The sequence below is a fragment of the Rhinoderma darwinii genome, chromosome 1 (genome assembly GCF_050947455.1).
Source record: "Rhinoderma darwinii isolate aRhiDar2 chromosome 1, aRhiDar2.hap1, whole genome shotgun sequence".
Lineage (NCBI taxonomy): Eukaryota > Metazoa > Chordata > Amphibia > Anura > Rhinodermatidae > Rhinoderma > Rhinoderma darwinii.
Window position 1 is genome coordinate 661,618,583 of NC_134687.1, and position 27,668 is coordinate 661,646,250.

The 27,668-nt window shown below is 42.7% G+C and overlaps 1 long non-coding RNA gene across 1 annotated transcript in view; it reads left to right on the top strand.

Moving 5' to 3' along the window:
* The first annotated feature begins 10,668 nt into the window (after positions 1–10,668).
* Positions 10,669–27,668, top strand: part of LOC142664520 (uncharacterized) — a 34,417-nt gene continuing 17,417 nt past the window's right edge. Inside the window, exons 1-2 of the long non-coding RNA XR_012851302.1 lie at positions 10,669–10,760; positions 10,927–11,035. This is a non-coding gene — a long non-coding RNA (uncharacterized LOC142664520). The remainder of the gene's footprint in view (positions 10,761–10,926; positions 11,036–27,668) is intronic.

Genomic DNA, 27,668 nt, shown 5'->3' on the forward strand with positions numbered 1-27,668 from the left:
TTCAGCTTTTGCTGTGTATGAGGTAGAGAGCAGCGCTGGTCGGGTGTTCTCTCTGTTATCAGCCACCCTTGTATGAGTGTGTATACAGAGAGCTGTCAATCATTGAGTGACCCCGCCCACTGGACTCCTAGCCGGGATGTAACCCCTCCAGTGCCGGCCTCTTTGGGGTAAGTGGTTATTTCGGATGTTTTGTGGGACGAGTCGTGTTTTGTAATGACATAATATTCGGGACATACAACTTATTCACTGACTTTTATACATTTCTTGTTCATGTTGTTCACCGTGCGGTTTAAGGGAATGTTCACACGCAGCGAATCCGCGGTATAAATCGGATATCCTGCGTGTTTAGAATCCGCTCCGCAGGTTAACCCCTTCACCACCAGGCCAGCTTGTTTCCGGTTCCCCCTCCGTCTTCTCTGATCTATAACATTTTTATTATTCCGTGGATGGCGCGGAGTGAGGATTAGATTTTGCGGGACGAGTTGTAGATTTTTACATTTTTATTTAGACCAATAAACAGCGATTGTAGTGATTGTTTGTCTTTATTGTGTTGGCCGTGCGGGTAAATAACGTTCTATTGTAATTCTGACTTTTACGGACGCCGAGATTCCAGTTTAGTTTATCGTTTTGTTTTTTTGTTGCTTTGGAGAAAAAAATGGAAAATGGTTTTATTTAAAAAAAAAAAAATCTAATTTTTTATTTTTTTTGTACAAAACTAAAAAGTGTGACTTGTAACAGATTGTATTCCTGGAGGACGTGAACCGGTGCTGATCAGATCGCTGGGACAATGCACTGTAAGGCGGGTCTACACCAGCGGGTGCGGTTCAGCTCCGGGTATCTTCACCATATGAGGCGCGGCTGAGCCGCCATCATTATGACACTCCGTTTGGATGTTTGTAGCAGGCCGTGCTCTTCTGTTTACGTTCATTCTTTTACTGCTGTGCGAATCACGCGCGTCCCACGGAAGGGCTTCTATGGGTGCGCGATGTGCGAAAAACGCACAAATATCGGACATGTCGTGAGTTTTTCGCAGCGGACACACACTGCGCAAAAGTCACGGACTGTCTGCACGGCCCCATAGACTGGCATAGGTCCGTGCGACACGCGTGAAAAGCAGTGTAAACGAGCCCTAACACTAATGTATCGCAGTATATTGTGATTAAGGGGTTAATAGGAGCAGAAAGATGGCGGCCCTTCATTAACCCCCAGGCTGATTACATTGTGAGGGGCCGATGAGCTGTCAGAGAGGACCCCCCCCCCTCTTCTAAAAGCTTAGATTCTGCACTCGCTATTGACCGCAGCATCTAAGTAGTTAAATGTCCGGGATCGGCGTTCTCTCTGATCCTGGCCGTCAGTGCGAGGTGTCGGATGTAATACACCTGCAGCGTGTGGAGCGGGCTCAGCCTGTAAACCCGCTCCATACTTCTCTCCCCGCACCATGACATTCAGTGTTGTCATGGGGATGGCCGCCTTTGGACATGACTGATGGATTACTGGCGTCTTTCTTGTTAGTATCTAGAAGAGGTTTATGTATTCGCACCATTAATGTTGTACAACCGACATATTGACCCTGACATTGTAGAGAGCGGATGAGATAAATGACGTGATGTGTATAATCTATATCTGTCTTACTAGTGACACCCCGTTATCTGTACAAGACGACAAACTATTTGTAGCTCTGTTATAATTCCAGGATCGGCTTTTTATGACCACGGTGGAAATAACCTTCAGTGGTGAGACAAGTCTGACTCCGTATTTCACTCTCACATAAACTCGGGGGAGACGTTGTCCTCGTGTTGGGGTCTCTCTGGAATAACTCTTACACCATCCCGAATAATGTCATCCAGTCCTGACCGCAAATGGGAAGACACTTTACAATAATGTTTCTGAGCTCCTTATACTTCACGCTGAAAGAAGTCGTAAAATATCATCATTTATCAGTCTGGACATTATTTTTGGGGCGATCAAAATTATTTATAGTTCCAAAAAATCCATAATAAAACATTTTGTAAGGTGAAGTTTTTTTGTTTCTGTTCACAATTGAAATTGACATCTCATCATTACTACACAATCTCAAGGTGAGGACGATCTCACAGAGGAGCCCCCTCCAAACCTCAAACCCATGCCTCAGTCGCTATTTACCGCAGCATCAAAGGGGTTAAATGGCTGTAATCGCAGTCCTCTCCGGTCTCCGGCCTTTGCAGCAGGTGTCCGGTCTTCCCTATGTCATGTGAACAAGTCCTGAGCGGTAAATGTCCTGTGCAGGAAGGGGTTAAATGAGTAAAATACAAGTTTATACAGAATCTTATCCCACAAAACAATGTATCACTCTGCTCCGCTCCACCTGCGCTATAACATGATGATAAGAGATCACACTGCATGTTCTGTATATAATATCACCTCAGCTGCTGCAGAACCTCACAGTTCATATCAAACACTGACTGCATAGTGTGCACCACGTCTTGTGAGATGTCAGCAATGTCTCCCCAGTATCCGCCATGTGTCAGGAGTCAGGTCTTCATTGTCTGGGGGGAAATGTCTTCATTTTACTCTCCTTACATGAGAGATCTGCCATAAATGTCTGATATGTGGGGGTCCCACCTCTATGTGGAGAATGGGGGTCCCCCGACCCGCCTATTGAGGTGATGACTGCATCCAGGTGGAGAATGAATGGAGAGGTGACCACACATGTGCACGACTCTCTCCATTCACTTGTATAGGAGGTCCAGAAACAGCCGAGCACGGCCAGAGGTGGAGCCGCATCTATCAGACATTTCTGGCATATCCTGGGGAGACATGTCCGTGTTGGGAATACCCCTTTATTCCATGTGGTGACGGCTCTGAGAAGATGTTTCTCTCAATGATGAATAAGTGAGGTTCTGTATGTCACACATGATGTTGTCCCCTGTATGATCTCCATCTTCTCCTTTCTTCATAAAGACGTCTGCAGTACTAGATCCTCCAGTTTTCTCATCTTCTCCTCCACAACGCTCCTTCTCCTGAGTGACCCACCAAGGATGGACAAGGACAGGAATGAGATGAGCAGAAGAATATTAGACTTCACCTTGGAGATCATCTACCTGTTGAGCGGAGAGGTAAACTTTTCTACATTATAGAACAAGTCCCACATAGGGAAGGGACAATACATAATAGGAAGAATCCAGTGTCCTGTATAACAGCGTCCAGACCTTCCAAGTGACGTCAAGAAGCCACCAGCAGAAAAGCTCAAGATCAGCCACCAATATGGTCAGTTATGTGTCATGTCACCAATGCAGCAATAGTAATGTTGTAGAGCAATGACAAGGAACCAGGAGGATCAGGATGACATCTATATAGAAACATAGAAGATGACGGCAGGAGGAGAGCACATGGTCCATCTAGTCCCCCCAATATTATTTCCTTTTTAGTTTTGGCCTTGTTCTATTTTCTCAATGTCTTTTTGTAGGTGAGGTCTCCAGTATTACAGATGTGGGGTCACTAGAGCTCTATACAGCGGGGTCACAATCTCTCTCTTTCTACTGAGGGGGGAATACTGTGTTCAGTTCTCTAAGTGTCTCTCTCCATACACAGGAGTACACAATAGTGAAGAAGACATCGGGTGACTGTGCGACTCCCATCATCCATGAGTCAGGAGGATGGAGCAGTAGTCAGAGCCCCATCACAGAACCTCTCCCTCACTCCCGGATACATGAGAAGAAGATCTTAGAACTGATCTACAAGATGACTGAGCTGCTGACTGGAGAGGTGACACTGCTGGGAATGCTGGGAAATTCTACAGTAACAGCACTGGAGGTGTCTGGGTGATGACTGTGTCATTGTGTGTGTCAGGTTCCTATAAGGTGTCAGGATGTCACTGTCTATTTCTCCATGGAGGAGTGGGAGTATCTAGAAGGACACAAGGATCGGTACGAGGAGGTCATGATGGAGGACTATCGGCCGCGCACATCACAGGGTGAGATATAGATATATAATTGATATATTATTAGTTTGTTGTTGCAGTGTTAGTTTCGTCATGTGCAGTATATACAGACATGTGATTCCTGATCTCTGATCGCACGTTCCTCGCTTTGCTGCAGTGCTGCACTAGGCGATGGTCACAGATTTGTTGTAGAAGTTTCCATATATCTGAATGTTGTAGTTTCTGCAGCAGGTACATTCAGGTGAGATGGACAGTGACTTGTGTGTGAACATGGTCTTATATAACCAGTGACTGATCTGCGCCGCTCTTATAATCTCCTACATGAGGAGTGTAAAGTTCTACCATGTGTGAACAGCGGACAGGACAATCATGTGGAAAGATGTTCTGCAGCTTCAGTGTGAGATCTAATACTGGGGTCTTCTCTTCTGCACATGGATGAGACGTTCTCCTGGTAGACACTTCATTCTGCACTTACACCGTCACCTTTATGTCCTGGGGCAATGTTTTCCAACCTGTGTCGCTCCTGCTGTGCAGAACTACAACTCCCAGCATGTCCTGACAGCCTCCGTTATTATTGTCCCCAGTTCCCCCATAACTGCATGGAGTGCACATCTTTACACTGCAGTATACAGAGGTATTGCCGTGCCGGGGGGGTGTATTCCCCACATGATGAGACTGTTGTTGTCCGGGACCCTCTTCTGTGTCATCATGTGGGGTATACACATCCGCAGCTTGGTAATACACATCTCCATACTGCGGTGTGTGATAGACGTGTGGTCCAGGGAGTGAGCGGCTGCCTCCCCCTCCTCTCAGTACAGGGGGCGAGGTGGGAGCATGCTCACTACACACTGCTGTATTACATAATGGGGTCACCCCCCCTCCTCCTATTCTCTTATGTCCAGTGCTTGCTGTCCGGCATTCTATAGAGCTGTCGCTGGCAGCTCCAAACAAACACTTTGTCATGGAAATCCATCGCTCAAAATATATTAGACTAAAATTTATACGGGTCCCAACAGACTCTCAAGGCCAGACTCCATTAGTCAGAATCCTAATTAGGATATTTCACCGATATATATCGAGAGAGGAGAAGAAAACACACAGACTCTGCTTATATGTTCAAAATGCTCCTCTGAAGGATTTATTACCAAACTCAAACTGTTAAACTGAAATTCAGAAGGGGTGTCGGCTTGAGGTAAACCAATCAGAGACAATGTAACAATATTTGTTATTCAGTAAAAAGCATACAATAAAATACATCATTATAATACTTCACACATCAGGTTTGCAGGTGCCTTATCTCTTTTGGACAGAATGTTCTCGTGGAGATGGGGGAGACCTTCCCTCACGGATACTTGCCACCCTCCCTTCTTACTCCCTGTCCATTCTCTACCAACTTCGCATGGGAACCAAGGTCAAAGATAAAACATACGAAATCAACATTACTTGTATTAAAGGAACAATGACTTTCCTATTCACTACAAAAGAACCAAGATGGGAACTCCAGACAAGATGGGAACTCCAGACAAGATGGGAACTCCAGACAAGATGGGAACTCCAGACAAGATGGGAACTCCAGACAAGATGTGAACTCCAGACAAGATGGCTGCTGCATGAAACGAAATCATTTACACATTATCATCACTTTCACATATTACACATCTTAGTAATCGGCCTCCTGCTTGATAATTCACAATGTAATTTCATACAGAGAATATAAGCAAATAAATCATCCTTCATAACTTTATAGAAGATGTTTGACCCCAGAACATAAGGTACACGTTAGACTAAAAAAATGCTTAAAGTGTAACTAAACGTTCACCAGACTTCTGACGTCTACTGAGACCCCCACCGATCGCTAAAACGAAGCGGCAGAAGCGCTCAGAAGTTTAGTTTCTGTTCGGCTTTGCTATGGCAACTGGAGGTCTAACAATGTCCTCCAGGTCTGCCATCTACGGAAGCCTGTCAGGTCCTACCAGAGGGAGAGTCTAATAGTCAGTCTGTCAGTGTAAAGCTGACGGGTCTAATACCCTGCAACACATAAGTATTATACCAGTGACCACAACGTTGGATCTTCAAGTCCCCTAGTAAGGCGGGATTCACACGACCGGGTCCCGCCCGAGTCCGAGTATCGGCCGGTAAAATCGGCCATTTTTCCCGGCCGGTTTGCATTAGTTTTGCATCCGTGCAGGTCTGGACAGTGACATCAGCGGCCACTCCTGAAGGGGAATCCCCATGTGTTCGGCGATTCCGCTTCTGGAGTTTCCCCTGATGTCACTGCCCAGATATGGACAGAGACATCAAGCGCTCTGTCCAGGAGCGGAATCCCCGAACACACGGGGATTCCGCTCCTTCAGGGAGCTAAAATGGAGCTAGCACATAGAGCGGGGAGATACCTCCCTGCTCTGCTATAGTGGCGTCGCTACAGCAGTAGCAGCCGCAGCAGCTGCTAGCAGCGCCATGGAAGGTGTCGACGAGCCAGGGCGCTTTTAAAACAAGCAGGGGAAGGGAGCCAGCGCAGCGCTCCCTCCACCTGCTGTACACCCCGGCCCTGCCACACAGTGTACAGCGTAGCCATTCGTCCGAATGGCATAAACTCCTCCTCACATGCGCTCTGAGGAGGAGGGGATAGAGCGCAAGCCACGGAAAACCCAGCCATCACTCGGGACACATTCCGGTGATGGCCGTGTATTACCCGGCCCCATAGACTTCTATGGGAGCCGGGCGGCCGGGTACCCGGCCGAAAATAGAGCATGTCCTATTTTTTGACGGCCGGTTTTCCCGGCCGTCAAAAAATCGGTCGTGTGAATAGCCCCATTAGGGGTCTATTATTCCTAATGCAGCCGGGTGCCGGCCGATTTATGAACGGCCGGCACCCGGCCGGGAAACCCTGTAGTGTGAATGAGGCCTAAGACGAAAAAAAGAAAAACGATTTCAAGTTTAACCCCTTTGTGACCACCAAAATGCCTTTTCATGGCAGCCCAGTCTAAGTTCTGCACGGTCGTCCCGTGCAGGCTGGAGCGGGTACCCCATAAATGCTGCAGTCAATGGTGATCGCATCATCAATTGTAGTTTACGAAGGGAGGGAGCTCCCTCTGTCACCCATGGGCGGCCCGCAAACGTGATCGCGGGCCCACGATGAGGTACCATGGAAGCCGGGGTCCTAACAAAGCCCCCAGGCCTGCCCTGGCTGTATGCCTATTAGGCCGTGCCAGAAGCAGAAATACTCCGGTATACTAAGTATACCAAAGCACTATATCTGCGATCAGAAGATCGCACAGTGAAGTCCCCTAGTGGGAGAAAAAACTAACTAATTACTGTGAAATAAATATTATTAATGAAAATGACTATATTGGAAACATTTTTTCCATTAAAAAGTGTTTTTATTTAGTAAAAGTGTAAAAAATAAATAAACGTACACAAATATGGTATCGCCGCGACCGTAATGATCCTCACAATAAAGTTAACATGTAATTTAAACCGCAGGGTGAATGCCGTAAAATAATGGCGGAATTGTTGTTTTTTTTCCATTGGCTCCCAAAAAAGTAATAATAAAAGTTAATCAAGAAGACCCATGTACCCCAAAAAAGTACCAATAAAAACTACGTCTCGTCCGGCAAATAACAAGCCCTCATATCACTACATTGATGGAAAAATAAAAAAGTTCTGGCTCTTGGAAAGCGACGATGCAAAAACAAATGATTTCGTTCAAAAGGGATTTTATTCTGCAAAAGTCGTAACACATAAAAAAACGGCATAAAGGCGTAAGTTTATAATGCATAGAACGATGGCGGAATTTCTGGGTTTTTTTTCTATTCCCCCCCCCCCCCCCCCAAAAAAACCACACAAGCACTGCACCTCCTTCAAAACAGCTGAACATTGGGGGTACCAGGAGTCGGACCCCGACCATTCAGCTATTGGTGGCCTATCATCAATTTTTAGGGTCTGGAAAACCCCTTTAAGGCCTCCTCAAACCTATAGTGGTGCCTAGAAAACACCCTAATGAAAAGGAGACCCCAGAATCCACAAGGTGCTCCTTCATTTCTGGGGCCCGTGTTTCACTAAATAGGACACATGCGCCACATGTGCGATATTTCTATAAAATGCGGAATCGGAGGAATAAATATTGGGTTGCGTTTCTTTGGTATCCATAGCGAGCGCCGCATCTGAGTGGTTTTGGAGAGAGGGAGGGAGCTCCCTCTCTCACCCCACCGGCACCCTGTGTAAGATCGCAGGGTGTTCTATGGCCGCCGTGGGCCTAATGAAGTGTCTGAATACATGACTACTGTATATCTGTCTATATATCAGTCACTGTGTGTTTCCTACAGATGGATCCAGTAGAAGAAATCCACCAGAGAGATGTCCCAGTCCTCTGTATTCCCAGGACTGTCCAGGGGAAAATCACAATGTGCCAGAGAATCATGAGGTAGATGCAGTGGCGGATTAAGTAGACCATAGGCCCTGGGCTGTTACCCAAACTTGGGCCCCCTTCTCCACTGCTGCACCGTAACTATTGTTAACACTACCTTTTTGTGCAATCATTGACAATTGGGTGTTACAATTCCCCTTGTCACAGGGTTGTGTCCCTACATGCTGACAATCTCCAACCATCGCTGACAGTATCACACTCTGCAGGGACACATCCTCCTGACAAGGCGAATGGTAACACACATTTGTCTATCAGTCCTGGACTGCACAAAGACATTATGCGAAATACATGGATTTCCTATAATAAACATGTCAGCAGAGGTGACAGATTCTCTGTAAATCTAGTGACTCACAGGTGACGTCTTCTCAGACTCTAGTAGTTTTTTTTTCCTCTTTTCTTCTCCATCGTATCCAGGCCATGACCCATTTCTGAAGAATTTTCCACTCAGATGTCTTCAGCTTCTCACTTTTCCAACGTTTCCACACCTATAAACGAAGATAAAATTATCATGGTACCACACATTATTCCCCTAAATATGATGGCACCAAACACTGTGCCTCTAAATATAATGGCACCACACACTGTGCCCCTGAATATAATACCACACACTGTGCCCCTAAATATAATGGCACCATACACTGCGCACCTAAATATAATAGCACCATATACTGCACCCCTAAATATAATAGCACCATACACTGCGCCCCTAAATATAATAGCACCAAACACTGTAAGGTAAAGCACCACATACACAGTGCCCCCTGTACATAGTTCCACACACAGCCCCCTGTACATAGTGCCACACACAGCCCCCTGTACATAGTGCCACACACTGCTCCCTGTAGATAGTGCCACACACTGCTCCCTGTAGATATTACCACACACACTGCTCCCTGTAGATAACGCCACACACAGCCCCCTGTAGATATTACCACACACACTGCTCCCTGTAGATATTACCACACACACTGCTCCCTGTAGATAATCCCACACACGCTGCCCCCTGTAGATATTACCACACACGCTGCTCCCTGTATATATTACCACACACGCTGCTCCCTGTAGATATTACCACACACGCTGCTCCCTGTAGATATTACCACACACGCTGCTCCCTGTAGATATTACCACACACACTGCTCCCTGTAGATATTACCACACACTGCTCCCTGTAGATATTACCACACACACACTGCTCACTGTAGATATTACCACACACGCTGCTCCCTGTAGATATTACCACACACGCTGCTCCCTGTATATATTACCACACACACTGCTCCCTGTATATATTACCACACACACTGCCCCCTGTATATATTACCACACACTGCTCACTGTAGATATTACCACACACGCTGCTCCCTGTAGATATTACCACACGCTGCTCCCTGTAGATATTACCACACACGCTGCTCCCGGTAGATATTACCACACACACTGCTCCCTGTAGATATTACCACACACACTGCTCCCTGTAGATATTACCACACACACTGCCCCCTGTAGATATTACCACACACGCTGCTCCCTGTATATATTACCACACACACTGCCCCCTGTATATATTACCACACACACTGCCCCCTGTATATATTACCACACACTGCTCACTGTAGATATTACCACACACGCTGCTCCCTGTAGATATTACCACACACACTGCTCCCTGTATATATTACCACACGCTGCTCCCTGTAGATATTACCACACACGCTGCTCCCGGTAGATATTACCACACACTGAAGCCGTGGGCCTACCACTCTCCGCTCTGCCTGACGTGACTTATCGGATCATCTGCTCTGCGGAGCTTCCCCCCTCTTACCACCTAATTGCGCCTGGGGCACATGCTCCGCCTGCCCCCCTAGCTATGCCCCTTGGTGGCTGTTGCTAGAACCGGTCCCCCTCCGGTGCCAGCGATGCGACCAGGTATGAGGGGTCATGTGCGGTTCGGGCGGCCATGGGCCCCCTGGAAGCCTTGGGCCCCAGGCTGCTGAACAAACCCTAATGATAATCTGCCACTGGGTAGATGGTGCCGAAGTCTCATCAAAATATGACCATAAAGTAATTAACCCGAAGTTCATACTATGTTTTTTCTTTTCTTGTTTGTTTAGAGTGAAAATCTGATGGATATTAAGGTTGAGGTTAAAGATGAAGCAGAAGAGGAGACGGATGTAATGGCTGATCAGTGTAAGGAGGGGGGGGGATGTTCATTAGTTGTAAAGACAAACCCGTATTGAGGGTCACCTAGATACCACTCCCATCATCTCATCATCCCATGTAAATAATCTATTCCGTCACTGTGTGTTTTCTACAGATGGATCCAGTAGGAGAAATCCACCAGAGAGATGTCCCAGTCCTCTGTATTCCCAGGACTGTCCAGAGGAAAATCACAATGTCGCAGAGAATCATCAGGTAGATGAAGCTGAGCCCTATACCACATTTATATAGGGGGGTGTGGAGCTTTATGGTCCTGCGGTCATAGATGGGGTCATAGATTTTGGTGGTTTCTTATGTTGATCTGTTAGATTCTTCGCACTCTCCGCTGTATTGTACTGAATTGTTACATATGTGAAATCAGGGGGAAGATCTGACTAATATTAAAGCGGAGGATGAAGAAGAGCGGGTGAGGGGCGATCAACCGTGTAAGAGTGAAGTGGAGGAGGAAATTCCAGGAGGTGTTACCAGAGGTCAGTAATAATGATATTAGAAAGTGAATTGGGAGGTTTGGTAAGGTGGGGTTCCTCCTTAGTTCTACATTACAGTAAAACGTCAGACAATGTGTTATACATAGTGCCGGAGCTGAGGGAGCTGTGACTGCACATAGAAGTTCTCTACAAGGTGTTCTATGAATCCGGTCATGCACTAGGCTTAGTGTCAGATTTTGGGGGGCACCAGGAGCCTGTAAAAATGACAATAATTCAATACATTAGTATGTCTGACGATCGCTGGTCCAAATCCCGTGCAGGGACTAATAAAAAGTGTTACAAATAGTTAAAAACATTATTTAGTGGTGTACAGAAAATACAAAACAAACTTTTCCCACTTTTCCTTTTAAAGTATTGTAAAAAAATAAACCTAATTACTATCACCGCATCATTAAAAGTCTGAATTACAATATAAGAGTTCACTGAAGTGATTAATGAGTAAAATGTATCATTTTTATTAGATAACTCTCTAAAAACAGGGGCACAATCACCACCGTGACAAGAGCCCCCCCGTGCTTGGTAAAAAACGTATTCTATGTATACTGCAATTACTGGTTCGTTTGTGACCCCTCCTCTAATTGAGTGCTTGAAAATGTGGGATCAGCGGTTAAACATTGGTGTATCAGTGGATGGGACCCTGCAACACACCAGAGCCCTCAGTTACCGCTCCTCAGTACCCCAGTGCTGCCACTGTCACCTGCGCTATAATCCCTCTCTCACCTGACCTACGCGTTTCTATGTATTATTTCATCAGGGGTCTGTACTTTTATCAGCCTGGCTGAAGCGCCAGTGATGTAGAACTGTAAGAGATATTCTGTTACACACACGGAAGCGTGCTCGCATGGGTGTCAGCGGCGCGCTTCACTCAGGACTCAGTGTTTATAGAATTAATACTCCTCCCCTGGGGCTGAGGCAAAGCCTCGAAAACGGCCAATCACCGTCGCCCATGTCATCCGTGACGTATGGTCATGCGACTCCCGGCGCGCCATTAGACGGAAGTCCACCACCAACATCATGCCGAACGCGCAGGCGCAGAATTACAATATAACGTTATTTAAATCGCACGGTGAACACTGTAAAAACAAAACAATGAAACCGGCAGAATCGCTATTTTTTGGTCACTTTAGCGCTAAAAAATAATGTAATGAAAAGTGATCAAAAAGTCGTACCAATAAAAACTACAGCTCGCCCACAAAAATAACCCTTTACTCTGCTCAATCACGAAACAATAAAATAACCGGCAGGATAAAGGTAACGAGATTTATACAGAACCGGGAAAACAAATAGAATAAAAAGTGTCTAAAAAGTTGCAAGTGCCCAAAATGGTGTTAAAGGAATAGTGTCGTCGCAAATAATTTTTTTATATGTTAAAGATGTTAGTGCTTTAATAAAAACGTTTATATTCATTTGTGTGTTTGTGTTTTACTGTTTCTTATTTTTACACTTTTTCTTCCCTATGGGGGCTGCCATTTTTTGTTCCATTTCTGTGTGTGTCGATTAACGACACACACAGACATGGAATACGGCAGCCACAGTCCCATAGGGACTGTGAACGGCTCCCGTCCCATTGACTGCCGTGTACGGCGTCTGTGTGGGAACTGCGCATGCGCCGCTCCCACACAGTCCTATTCGAAATTGGCGCCGTCCGGCGCCATTTTCCTGTGGACCGGAAGTCGCGGCCGGACAGTAATATTACTACTTCCCGTCGCGGCTTCCGGACTTGTGCACATGGAACAGCGGCAGCAAACGGAGCGGACGGGCCGGAGGGAGCGGCGGCGGCAGGAGCAGGTAAATGATTTCTATGTATGTTCGTGTTTGTGTACGTTTACTACTGTATGTAAACCTACTACGCTGTGTGTTAGCTCAAAAAATGGCGACACACAGTGTAGGAGGTTACACCGTTCAAACCCCTCGTTTATCCCGGCACTAGCCAGGATAAAGGAGGGGGGGATGCTGAGAGCTCACTAGAGCGAGAGCTTTTAACCCAATGTTGCAATGCTGCAATTTTGGGAAATAGCTCCATCTAGTGACCAAAAATGGGTAGTATTATAAATTAGAAATAATTTATAATATTTCCTGACTCGTGAAAAAAATAAAAAAAATGTGAACAATGTTTAATCACCCACACACTAAATGTTTAATTAAAAAAAAAAAAACATGTTTTTCGGGCAACACCATGCCTTTAATAAAAAGGCTCCCATTAGTCGAGGATGAAAAAATATGCAGATGAGCCGGTCCGAGGGGAACTTTCCTTCTATATCAGGAGGAGATTATCAGGGCTCTAATATTTGGGAACCAGGAAGAGAAGGGCCCAAACATCTGCTGGAAGCGAGGGGGCCCGTATTATACCAGGACAACACTTTCCCAGCAAAATACCCCAAACAACAAAGGTGCGGAGTGTGGACCAAAAGGGGGATAAGGAAGGACACCATTTATCAGTGCGACACCGGCCTGTGCATAACGGATTCATCATAGCGTAACCCACATCTATGGAGAATTGTATTATATACCCCATTATTATACCCTCTTATTATACCCTGATGTACTCCTCACAGCTTATATATACACTGATGTACTCCTCACAGATTACATATATCCTGATGTACTCCTCACATATTACATATACCCTGATGTACTCCTCACAGATTACATATACCCTGATGTACTCCTCACATATTACATATACCCTGATGTACTCCTCACATATTACATAGATCCTGATGTACTCCTCACAGATTACATATACACTGATGTACTCCTCACAGATTACATATACCCTGATGTACTCCTCACATATTACATATACCCTGATGTACTCCTCACATATTACATATACCCTGATGTACTCCTCACATATTACATATACCCTGATGTACTCCTCACATATTACATATATCCTGATGTACTCCTCACAGCTTACATATACCCTGATGTACTCCTCACAGATTACATATACCCTGATGTACTCCTCACAGATTACATATACCCTGATGTACTCCTCACATATTACATATACCCTGATGTACTCCTCACATATTACATATACCCTGATGTACTCCTCACATATTACATATACCCTGATGTACTCCTCACATATTACATATACCCTGATGTACTCCTCATAGCTAACATATACCCTGATGTACTCCTCACAGATTACATATACCCTGATGTACTCCTCACATATTACATATATCCTGATGTACTCCTCACATATTACATATACCCTGATGTACTCCTCACATATTACATATACCCTGATGTACTCCGCACAGATTACATATACCCTGATGTACTCCGCACAGATTACATATACCCTGATGTACTCTTCACACATTACATATACCCTGATGTACTCCTCACACATTACATATACCCTGATGTACTCCTCACACATTACATATACCCTGATGTACCCCTCACATATTACATATACCCTGATGTACTCCTCACATATTACATATATCCTGATGTACTCCTCACAGATTACATATATCCTGATGTACTCCTCACATATTACATATACCCTGATGTACTCCTCACATATTACATATACCCTGATGTACTCCTCACAGATTACATATACCCTGATGTGCTCCTCACATATTACATATATCCTGATGTGCTCCTCACATATTACATATACCCTGATGTACTCCTCACATATTACATATATCCTGATGTACTCCTCACAGATTACATATATCCTGATGTACTCCTCACATATTACATATACCCTGATGTACTCCTCACATATTACATATACCCTGATGTACACCTCACAGATTACATATACCCTGATGTACTCCTCACATATTACATAAACCCTGATGTACTCCTCACATATTACATATACCCTGATGTACTCCTCACATATTACATATACCCTGATGTACTCCTCACATATTACATATATCCTGATGTACTCCTCACATATTACATATACCCTGATGTACTCCTCACATATTACATATACCCTGATGTACTCCTCACATATTACATATACCCTGATGTACTCCTCACAGATTACATATACCCTGATGTACTCCTCACAGATTACATATACCCTGATGTACTCCTCACATATTACATATATCCTGATGTACTCCTCACATATACCCTGATGTACTCCTCACAGATTACATATACCCTGATGTACTCCTCACATATTACATATATCCTGATGTACTCCTCACAGATTACATAAACCCTGATGTACTCCTCACATATTACATAAACCCTGATGTACTCCTCACATATTACATATACCCTGATGTACTCCTCACATATTACATATACCCTGATGTACTCCTCACATATTACATATATCCTGATGTACTCCTCACATATTACATATATCCTGATGTACTCCTCACATATTACATATTACATATACCCTGATGTACTCCTCACATATTACATATATCCTGATGTACTCCTCACATGTTACATATATCCTGATGTACTCCTCACATGTTACATATATCCTGATGTACTCCTCACATGTTACATATACCCTGATGTACTCTTCACATATTACATATATCCTGATGTACTCCTCACATATTACATATATCCTGATGTACTCCTCACATATTACATATACCCTGATGTACTCCTCACACATTACATATACCCTGATGTACTCCTCACATATTACATATATCCTGATGTACTCCTCACACATTACATATATCCTGATGTACTCCTCACATATTACATATACCCTGATGTACTCCTCACACATTACATATATCCTGATGTACTCCTCACATATTACATATACCCTGATGTACTCCTCACATATTACATGTATCCTGATGTACTCCTCACATATTACATGTATCCTGATGTACTCCTCACATATTACATATATCCTGATGTACTCCTCACACATTACATATATCCTGATGTACTCCTCACATATTACATATACCCTGATGTACTCCTCACACATTACATATATCCTGATGTACTCCTCACATATTACATATACCCTGATGTACTCCTCACATATTACATGTACCCTGATGTACTCCTCACATATTACATGTATCCTGATGAACTCCTCACATATTACATATACCCTGATGTACTCCTCACATATTACATGTATCCTGATGTACTCCTCACATATTGCATATATCCTGATGTACTCCTCACATATTACATATACCCTGATGTACTCCTCACATATTACATACTCCGCACATATTACATATACCCTGATGTACTCCGCACATATTACATATACCCTGATGTACTGCACACATATTACATATACCCTGATGTACTCCTCACATATTACATATACCCTGATGTACTCCTCACAGCTAACATATATCCTGATGTACTCCGCACATATTACACATATCCTGATGTACTCCTCACATATTACATATACCCTGATGTACTCCTCACATATTACATATACCCTGATGTACTCCTCACATATTACATATATCCTGATGTACTCCTCACATATTACATATATCCTGATGTACTCCGCACATATTACATATAACCTGATGTACTCCGCACATATTACACATATCCTGATGTACTCCTCACATATTACATATATCCTGATGTACTCCTCACATATTACATATACCCTGATGTACTCCTCATATATTACATATATCCTGATGTACTCCGCACGTATTACATATATCCTGATGAACTCCTCACATATTACATATACCCTGATGTACTCCTCACATATTACATATACCATGATGTACTCCTCACATATTACATATACCATGATGTACTCCTCACATATTACATATATCCTGATGTACTCCTCACATATTACATATACCCTGATGTACTCCTCACAGATTACATATATCCTGATGTACTCCTCACATATTACATATATCCTGATGTACTCCGCACATATTACATATACCCTGATGTACTCCTCACATATTACATATATCCTGATGTGCTCCTCACAGATTACATATACCCTGATGTACTGTTCGGGTACTAATCAGTCTCAACCGGCAGGGATAATACGCTGAGTTCGTACGAAAGGAATCACACCACACAGAGTCTGGTACAAAGCTCCTCACTCAGCATCAGGCGTCACTGACTTATTTATTACACACATTTGTTCTATATCCCCTTTCTCCTGGGGGTGGGTACATGTTATCACACTTTTATAAAAGCACGTATCACTGTAAGCCTCTTGTTACTTTGTGTCATCCTTGGATAGGTTCACCCTTATCTGGTCCTTTAGATATGTCTTCATAGTTCATAGTTCGTTCATACCAGGAAGTGACTTGTTATTTTGTTAGTGCGTAGTCCCTGTTCAGGGGCCATCTTGCCACGTATACTTATCTAATCCTACTATTGCTTCATCACAATTATGTACACAACTCTATAGTCTATATTTTATTAAAGAAAGAAAATTATTATAAACATTAACTTCTGTCCACCCTATCCTTCACAGTCCCCCCTTTTATCATTATTTTCTTCATTTCTTAACCTAAGTGTGTCCGTGCTCTGGGAAAGGGGAGTAAAAGGATTTTTTCACCAGTTTGAGACGAGCCTCCCCTATTAGGAGACCCCCCTTTGTAGCTGGACTTAAAGAGTCGGTGCACACCCTACACTATCTATTCATCTTCAGAACAATAGTCTCGATAAAGGGTGGTTGTTTTCATGGATGGAGTTGGTAAAAGTCCTTCAATTTCTGAAGAAAACATAAAAGTGGGAGTTACTTCAGTTATAGTTTTAGTCATTAATTTCTTTATACATGGTAATACACAACAAGCAATAACTGCGAAAAGCACTAGAAAGATTAAGATTACAATCCCAATTTGGGCCAGAATTTTCTGCCATCCGGTTAACCATGAGAAATACTGATCCCATGGGTCTGTGAAACCTGAATTTCGTTTTAATTCCTCGGATAAAGAAACAATCTGTTTGATTGCCATGGTTACTTTGCCGTTTGGTCCTGTGTTATCTGGAATAAAAGTACAACAGGTAGTACCTATCATGGCACAAACGCCTCCTTTTTCTGCTAGTATCATATCAAGGGCCATACGGTTCTGGAAAGTCATAGTAGATGTGGGTCCTAACTGGTCAGCTAGACCTTGTAAAGCGTCCCTAGTATAGTTAACAAACCGTTGCTGGTTGTAATAGATATAATTTATCCAATCTACATTTTTGTTAACTGTGATCATAGGGATTAATGATTCAAATCCAGCTGCTACCTGATCCCGGGCCTTGAATTCATCTGGGACCCCCCTTGGGACTCCTATAGCATCTATATACACATGGGGGTCAAAACTTCCTTTCAGATCTCTTTTTTCCCTTGTAAATATGTGACTATTTTGAGAGGTGGTCTCTTGGGTCTCAGAGAGTATATGAAAAGGCATGATCGCTTTCGCCAGGGTGCATTCTCCCTTCCAGTTCCCTTCTATCCGCCGAACTGTTTCTAACTGTATACCATTCAATACTCCTAATCCCGTTCCTACCCCTCCTAATAGCGGGTCATACCATTCTCTTTTTTGTCTATGACAGCTGGGGGATTCAGGGAAGGAAATATTGAAGTGTACATTCTTTTTCTGCTGTTGGGTTACAGCGCTCTTACAAGTGTGTGGGATTCTTTCCAGACTTTGTACTGTTATATGTGGCTTAAAACTATCTCTTAAAATTGTTATCAAGAATACAAAATATCTTCTATTTCTTATTTGGCTATTATTCATACATAATATCATCCCATCAGTTTCTTTTATTACAATCGTAGAGTTGAGCCTCTCCTTGTTGCATCTTTCATAAGTCTTATTTATCATTTCGTTTCTATTTTTACTGGTTGTATATTTCTGTCGATACTGTAAATCTGGTTCATAACAACAAAACCACAGCCCCGGCGTCTCTTCTTGTATGCTAATGTTGGCTGTTTTGTCTATGTGAAGGTACACAGTCCCTCCATGTGGCCCTTTTTTCCAAGTCCCTTCGGTTGTAGTCACATTTGTAGTATAACACGGGGCATTGGCCTTACAGGTGTAGTTACCCTGCTTTCTATCACTGTGGCATTCGCCCACCCTGTCCTGAACTGTTCCAGTGATTCTGTACTGATTACGTGTACAGGAGTAGCAGTTCTGCCTTTTTGTATAAGAGCACACGCAACAACCGCCGCAACAACCGCAAAGATCTTCATTCTTCTGGCTGAAGAACCTTTTTACAATGACTGGCGTGAATCCAGCTTGCCTTTCCTTCGAGCTTCACTGAGGTGCTTGTAACGAGCAAAACTTGAAAAGGACCATCAAACCGTGGCTCAAGGCTCTTCCTCACGTGTCTTTTGACAATGACCCAATCTCCTGGTTCTAGCTTATACGTCCCTTCAACTGAATCAGGACCTGGAATGGAAGCAAAGACTTGTGCATGCACCTTGGTCAATTGTTTGTTCAGCGTTTATACATAATCTGTTAGTCTACCATACTGCATTTGGAGCACCTATGGAAAATAACATCCTAATCTGGGAGCCGACCCAAATAAGATCTCATATGGGCTGAGACCTGTTCTTTTTGTGGGCGTGTATCTTACTGAGAACAAGGCTAATGGTAGACACTCGGTCCATGGTTTCCCGTTTTCTACCATTGCTTTTTGGATTTTCAATTTGAGAGTCCCATTTAGTCTCTCAACCTTCCCACTGCTCTGTGGATTGTATGGTGTATGTAGGGCTTGACTTATGCCTAGAGCTGACAACACATGGTTCATGATTTCACCCGTAAAATAAGTTCCTCTGTCGCTCTTGATCATCTCTCGAACTCCATATCTGCACACCACCTCGTTGATCAGTTTCTTTGCTGTGGCTACGGCTGTAGCTTTGGTTACTGGAAAAGCTTCTGGCCATCCTGAAAAGAGATCAATACAAACAAGCACATACTCCTAGGTACCAACTTTGGGTAGTTGAATATAGTCTATCTGCAGTCTCTGGAACGGATATATAGGTCTGGGTGTGTGCTTCTGTGGTACTTTTACAGTTCTTCCAATATTATGTGTTGCACAGATCATGCATCCTTGTGTAAAACTGCTGGCCATCACACTAAACCCTGGAGCATACCACACCTTGTTTACCAAGTCCATCATTGCCGTTTTTGACTGGTGTGTCTCTCCATGTGTTATTTGGGCCATCATTGGGAACATTGTCTTAGGCAGGCACAGTTTATTCTGGCATTGCCAGAGGCCATCTTTTCGTAGCGTTGCTCCTTGGGCCGTCCACTTGTCTTTTTCTTCTTTTGTTGCTTGTCCTTGAAGTTTTTGCCGTAGTTCCGGGCTTACAGCTGGTCTTGTTTCCTCTGGATCTTTTATCTGACATACGGCTGCTAACACGGGTAGCTTCTGTGCTGCTTGCTTTTGCGGCTTGGTCTGCCAAAGCATTTCCTTTTGTCTCTGGTGAACTCACCTTAGTGTGAGCTTTTAATGTTTACTACTGCTAATTGAGAGTCAGTGTATATATTTGCTGTCTTTCCTTCTGCATGTTGGCATGCTGCTGCCAGGGCCTTAAGCTCCGCTTCTTGTGCTGAGCGGGAAGCTGGTAAGGAGGCCGCTTCTAGGACTACATCTTCGGTGGTTACTGCATATCCTGTAAGAAAAGATCCTTCTACACAATACTTTGAACCATCCACAAAGAGTATTAGGTCTGGGTTTTGGAGTGGGGTATCTTTTACATGTGCGAACCCCACTGTTTCCTGGGCCATAAGGGCCATACAATCATGTTCATCAGTTTCAGGCAAAAATTGTGACCATACTTTACCTACGTCTTCTCCCCCTTGCTCCAAAGGCAGTAAGGTAGCTGGGTTCAATGTAGTACAGCGGTGTAAAGTAACCTGCTCAGGAAGAAGAAGAGCACAGGTTAATCTCAAATGTCTTGCAGTGGACAAATGCTTAGGTTGTACTTGAGTTAGAATAGCAGTAATATATATATCATGTGGTGGAAATGCCAGGACCAAATCTGAGGCCTTGTTTAACATTGAATTTACAGCAATGATAGCTCTCACACATGATGGGGAACCTCGGGCCACAGGGTCTAGTCTAGCTGAATAATATGCTACCGGGCGCTGCTGTGGTCCATGACTTTGTGTGAGAACTGCAGTGTCATGTCCATTTTGTTCAGTACAGTACAAAGTATATGCTTGCGTAGAGGTACTCCATGGATTGGTGTCACAAGCCGCTACCAAACACAACTCCTCCTCATTCAGCTGATAATCCAGAATACTTTGAGAATCTCACTTTTATCAGGTTCTGCAAATACTTGATTAATATAAAAATAAAACATTCCTAAAAACTTTACATCAAATTAACAATGTCCAGACAAGTTTTGTTTTGCCTTCTCCCTCATCTAAATCCATAAAGACTCGTGTGAGTGATGTCACCTCGCCTCCTGTGTAACTTTGCTGGAGGGGGATGGTCTCTTACACATAAACCAAAATTGTACCTGATCAGTTTCTTCACCCTTCCCCCCTTTGTGGACTCTGCGAGAGTGATGTAGCAGAGTTCAAAACTACATCTCAACATAACACTAATTTAACCCCCTGTAATGTACAACAGCCTGAAACAAAAATGACTTTTCCTGACAAACATGTTATCTTTACAATGACATAACTCATGTGTGAAATCAAAAACAAAACAATTGTAGTTAGTTATTCAATAAAACAGAAAATATTATCTCTGATAACATTAATTACTGCAAACCAATAAACAGTATATAAAAATAGGGAACGGTGGGGGCACATACATTTTCAAAACCCCGTGTCTCACAGTATCTGTAGTTTAATACATCTGAATTGACATCAAAACACATGAAATCTGATCACATCATAACACATAAATATCGTAACTTTTATAACCAACAGCGCTTGCGCAAAAGAGAAGAAATGTATTTAGGTTTGTAGACATTACTGATATATATATCTCTCAGCAGTGCATATTGAAATCCCTTTGTCTCATCAGCCCTGCAGACTGCACCCAGTCAGCCCCCCTCCTCCTCCTCCCAAACACAGCACACTTTAGGGGGGAGGGAGGTCACAAACTCGCAGCTTCTCACAACTTCTTCTCTCACCATCTTAACACTTTCAATGCCGGCAAAACAACATACGTATCTGCAATCATTTATCACACCATTGTACAGGAATTATCTACGTTAATGTTTAACAGTACAATCTGACGGCCACCATCTCTATATTATGATGACGTGTTGTTTCATCAGTGAACTAGACTGGAACTTCTGTAAATAGAAAAAACACTACAAATGACAAAATTAACAAGGTGATTATTTCATACTGATTTGGTTGGGCCGGGCGTGGCCACATCCTACGGAGGGGGCTTATAAAATCCACCTTCTTGTGTGAGTACCGGATATAACGGAACAACAGGTTTAGGTGTACCAAAATGGCCTCCTGGGGCGGGGAGTGGTGCCGAAGGCGTGGCATATATGGGAGGATCGGGGCGTGGAAAGTGACATGATACACAATATTCAGCTTGGGGCGGGTTCTGTTAACCACAACTGGGACACTCCCACGAAGTTAGAATTCCACCGTCGCCATTATAGGGCGGTGGCTGGACACGTTCTTTGTAATACACATATTTGATGATTTTACCCTTTCTGTCTCGTATTTCTTGCTCAGTAAACTTGTCTTTAGTTATGGCTATGGCTGTTCTTTGCCAAGCTAATGCTTCATCTAACTTTCCTTCGTCACTTAATCTTCCCTTGTTTTCCCTAAGAGCTGCAGCCCATTCTTCCATCTATAAATATGCCACATATGTGCATAACTTTCTTCCTATTTTCAACATTCTTCTTGCCTGTCTCTTTTTTTTTTTTTTTTTTTTTAAACACATTAAACATACTGTTCTATATTTAACACCGTCCTGAGAATGAAACCTTATTCTCGATGTTTCTGAACACAAAACACAATTAATTTTTTTTTATTTTTTTTTAAACACAAATAATTATTATTTTTTTTTAAACACAATTATAACTGACTGTCTGTCTCTGTCGTCTTAATGGTATCAACCTATACCCTGCGACTATTTGTCTCTGTCGTCTTAATGGTATCAACCTATACCCTGCGACTAATTAAATTATTACACTTACACATGTCGTCTTAATGGTATCAACCTATACCCTGCGACTATTTAAATTATTACACTTATACTTGTCACCTATGCCGGCGAGACGCGACTATCTATACTATGATTCTTGGAACCACACAGCGGGTTAACTCTCTGTCGCTGAGAGTGTGGCCGGGATCGACTCCAAATACCTCGGTATCTTATCACCTGCTCACTCTCCCACACGGATAAGAGCCAATATTCATAAACATGAACTTAACCTTACCGTGTTTTATTTGAAGCTGATCAGACTTCCTGGGAGCGTGGCTGGTGATTCGAAGTTGAGGCGTCTGGGGGTCGTCGATCACGGACACGGCTTATCCCTCGAGTGTGGCCCCACGTCGAGCGCCAAAATGTTCGGGTACTAATCAGTCTCAACCGGCAGGGATAATACGCTGAGTTCGTACGAAAGGAATCACACCACACAGAGTCTGGTACAAAGCTCCTCACTCAGCATCAGGCGTCACTGACTTATTTATTACACACATTTGTTCTATATCCCCTTTCTCCTGGGGGTGGGTACATGTTATCACACTTTTATAAAAGCACGTATCACTGTAAGCCTCTTGTTACTTTGTGTCATCCTTGGATAGGTTCACCCTTATCTGGTCCTTTAGATATGTCTTCATAGTTCATAGTTCGTTCATACCAGGAAGTGACTTGTTATTTTGTTAGTGCGTAGTCCCTGTTCAGGGGCCATCTTGCCACGTATACTTATCTAATCCTACTATTGCTTCATCACAATTATGTACACAACTCTATAGTCTATATTTTATTAAAGAAAGAAAATTATTATAAACATTAACTTCTGTCCACCCCATCCTTCACAGTACTCCTCACATATTACATATAACCTGATGTACTCCTCACATATTACATATACCCTGATGTACTCCTCACATATTACATATACCCTGATGTACTCCTCACATATTACATATGCCCTGATGTACTCCTCACAGATTACATATACCCTGATGTACTCCTCACGTATTACATATATCCTGATGTACTTCTCAGAGATTACATTTACCCTGATGTACTCCTCACATATTACATATACCCTGATGTACTCCTCACATATTACATATACCCTGATGTACTCCTCACATATTACATATATCCTGATATACTCCTCACAGATTACATATACCCTGATGTACTCCTCACGTATTACATATATCCTGATGTACTTCTCAGAGATTACATTTACCCTGATGTACTCCTCACATATTACATATACCCTGATGTTCTCCTCACATATTACATATACCCTGATGTACTCCTCACATATTACATATACCCTGATGTACTCCTCACATATTACATAAACCCTGATGTACTCCTCACATATTACATAAACCCTGATGTACTCCTCACATATTACATATACCCTGATGTACTCCTCACATATTACATATACCCTGATGTACTCCTCACATATTACATATATCCTGATGTACTCCTCACATATTACATATATCCTGATGTACTCCTCACATATTACATATTACATATACCCTGATGTACTCCTCACATATTACATATATCCTGATGTACTCCTCACATGTTACATATATCCTGATGTACTCCTCACATATTACATGTTCCCTGATGTACTCCTCACATATTACATATACCCTGATGTACTCCTCACATATTACATATATCCTGATGTACTCCTCACATATTACATATATCCTGATGTACTCCTCACATGTTACATATACCCTGATGTACTCCTCACATGTTACATATACCCTGATGTACTCCTCACATGTTACATATATCCTGATGTACTCCTCACATGTTACATATATCCTGATGTACTCCTCACATGTTACATATACCCTGATGTACTCCTCACATATTACATATATCCTGATGTACTCCTCACATATTACATATATCCTGATGTACTCCTCACATATTACATATACCCTGATGTACTCCTCACACATTACATATACCCTGATGTACTCCTCACATATTACATATATCCTGATGTACTCCTCACACATTACATATATCCTGATGTACTCCTCACATATTACATATACCCTGATGTACTCCTCACACATTACATATATCCTGATGTACTCCTCACATATTACATATACCCTGATGTACTCCTCACATATTACATGTATCCTGATGTACTCCTCACATATTACATGTATCCTGATGAACTCCTCACATATTACATATACCCTGATGTACTCCTCACATATTACATGTATCCTGATGTACTCCTCACATATTGCATATATCCTGATGTACTCCTCACATATTACATATACCCTGATGTACTCCTCACATATTACATACTCCGCACATATTACATATACCCTGATGTACTGCACACATATTACATATACCCTGATGTACTCCTCACATATTACATATACCCTGATGTACTCCTCACAGCTAACATATATCCTGATGTACTCCGCACATATTACACATATCCTGATGTACTCCTCACATATTACATATACCCTGATGTACTCCTCACATATTACATATACCCTGATGTACTCCTCACATATTACATATACCATGATGTACTCCTCACATATTACATATACCATGATGTACTCCTCACATATTACATATACCCTGATGTACTCCTCACATATTACATATACCCTGATGTACTCCGCACATATTACATATACCCTGATGTACTCCTCACATATTACATATACCCTGATGTACTCCGCACATATTACATATATCCTGATGTACTCCTCACATATTACATATACCCTGATGTCACTTTTGTTTGGTACATCAGGGGTTTTGCAAATGCAACATGGCGTCCGCAAACCATTCCAGAAAAATCTACGCTCCAAAAGATAAATACCGCTCCTTTTCTTCTGAATTCTCCCATATACGTAAACAGCTTATTATAACCACATATGGGGTGTTACCGTACTCGGGAGAAATTACTTTACAAATGTTGGGGTGCTTTTTCTTCTCTATTCCTTGTAAAAATGAAAAATGTTGATCTAAAACGACATCTTGTTGGGAGAAAATTTTTTTTTTCATTTTCATAGCTTAATTCTAATTAATTCAGTAAAAAACCTTTGGGATCAATATTTTCACTATACCCATAGATGATTCCTCAGGGAGTGCAGTTTCCCAAATGGAGTCAATTTTGGGGTGTTTCCACTGTACTAGTACTACAGGGGCTCAGCAAATGTGACATGGCGCACAGACACTATCCATAATCCAAATGGTGCTAGTTCCATTCTGAGCCCTACCGTGTGTTTAAACAGCCGTTTATGACCACATGTGGGGTATTGTTTTACTCGGGAGAAGTTGCTTTACTAATTTTATGGTGCTTTTTCTCCTTCAGTCCTTGTGGAAATGGAAAAAAAAATGAAATAAACCTACATTTTATTTGAAAAAATGTAGATTTTCATTTTTACGACCTACTTCCAATTTGTTCTGTAAAACACCTGTGGGGTCAAACTGCTCACTGTACTCCTAGATAATTTCCTCATGGGGTGTAGTTTCCAAAATGAGGTCACTTGTTGGGGGTTTCCACTGTTTTGTCCCCTCAGGAGCTTTGCAAATGCGACGTGACCTCCGCAAACCATTCCTGCTAAATTTGAGTTCCAAAAGCCAAATGGCGCTCTGTCCCTTCTCAGCCTCGCCGTGTCTCCAAACAGCTGTTTATTACTACATGTGGGGTATTGTTTTACTTGGGAGAAATTTCTTTACAAATTTTATGGTGCTTTTTCTCCTTTCGTCCTTGTGGAAATGAAAAAAAATTAGCTAAACCTACATTTTATTTGAAAAAATGTAGATTTTCATTTTCATGGCCTAGTTCCAAAAATTTTTGCAAAAAAACTGGCCGGTCAAAATGCTTGCTACACCCCTAGATAAATTCCTCGAGGGGTATAGTTTCCAAAATGGGGTCACTTGTTGGGGGTTTCCACTGTTTTGTCCCCTAGGGGGGCTTTGCAAATGCGACATGGCGTCCGCAAACCATTCCTGCTAAATTTGAGCTCCAAGAGCCAAATGGCGCTCTTTCCATTCTAAGCCCTGCTGTGTGTCCAAATAACCGTTTATTACCACATGTGGGGTATTGTTTTACTCGGGAGAAATTGCTCTACAAATGTTGTGGTGCTTTTTCTACTTTAGTTCTTTTGGAAATGAAAAAAAATTAGCTAAACCTACATTTTATTTGAAAAAATGTAGATTTTCATTTTCATGGCCTAGTTCCAAAAATTTTTGCAAAAGAACTGGCGGGTCAAAATGCTTGCTACACCCCTAGATAAATTCCTCGAGGGGTGTAGTTTCCCAAATGGGGTCACTTTTGGGCGGTTTCCACTGTTTTAGTTCCACAAGACCTGTTCAAAGCTGACATGGTGCCTAAAATATATTCTAATAAAAAGGAGACCCAAAATCCACCAGGTGCTCCTTTGCTTCTGAGGCCGGTGCTTCAGTCCAGTAGCACACTAGAGCCACATGTAGGATA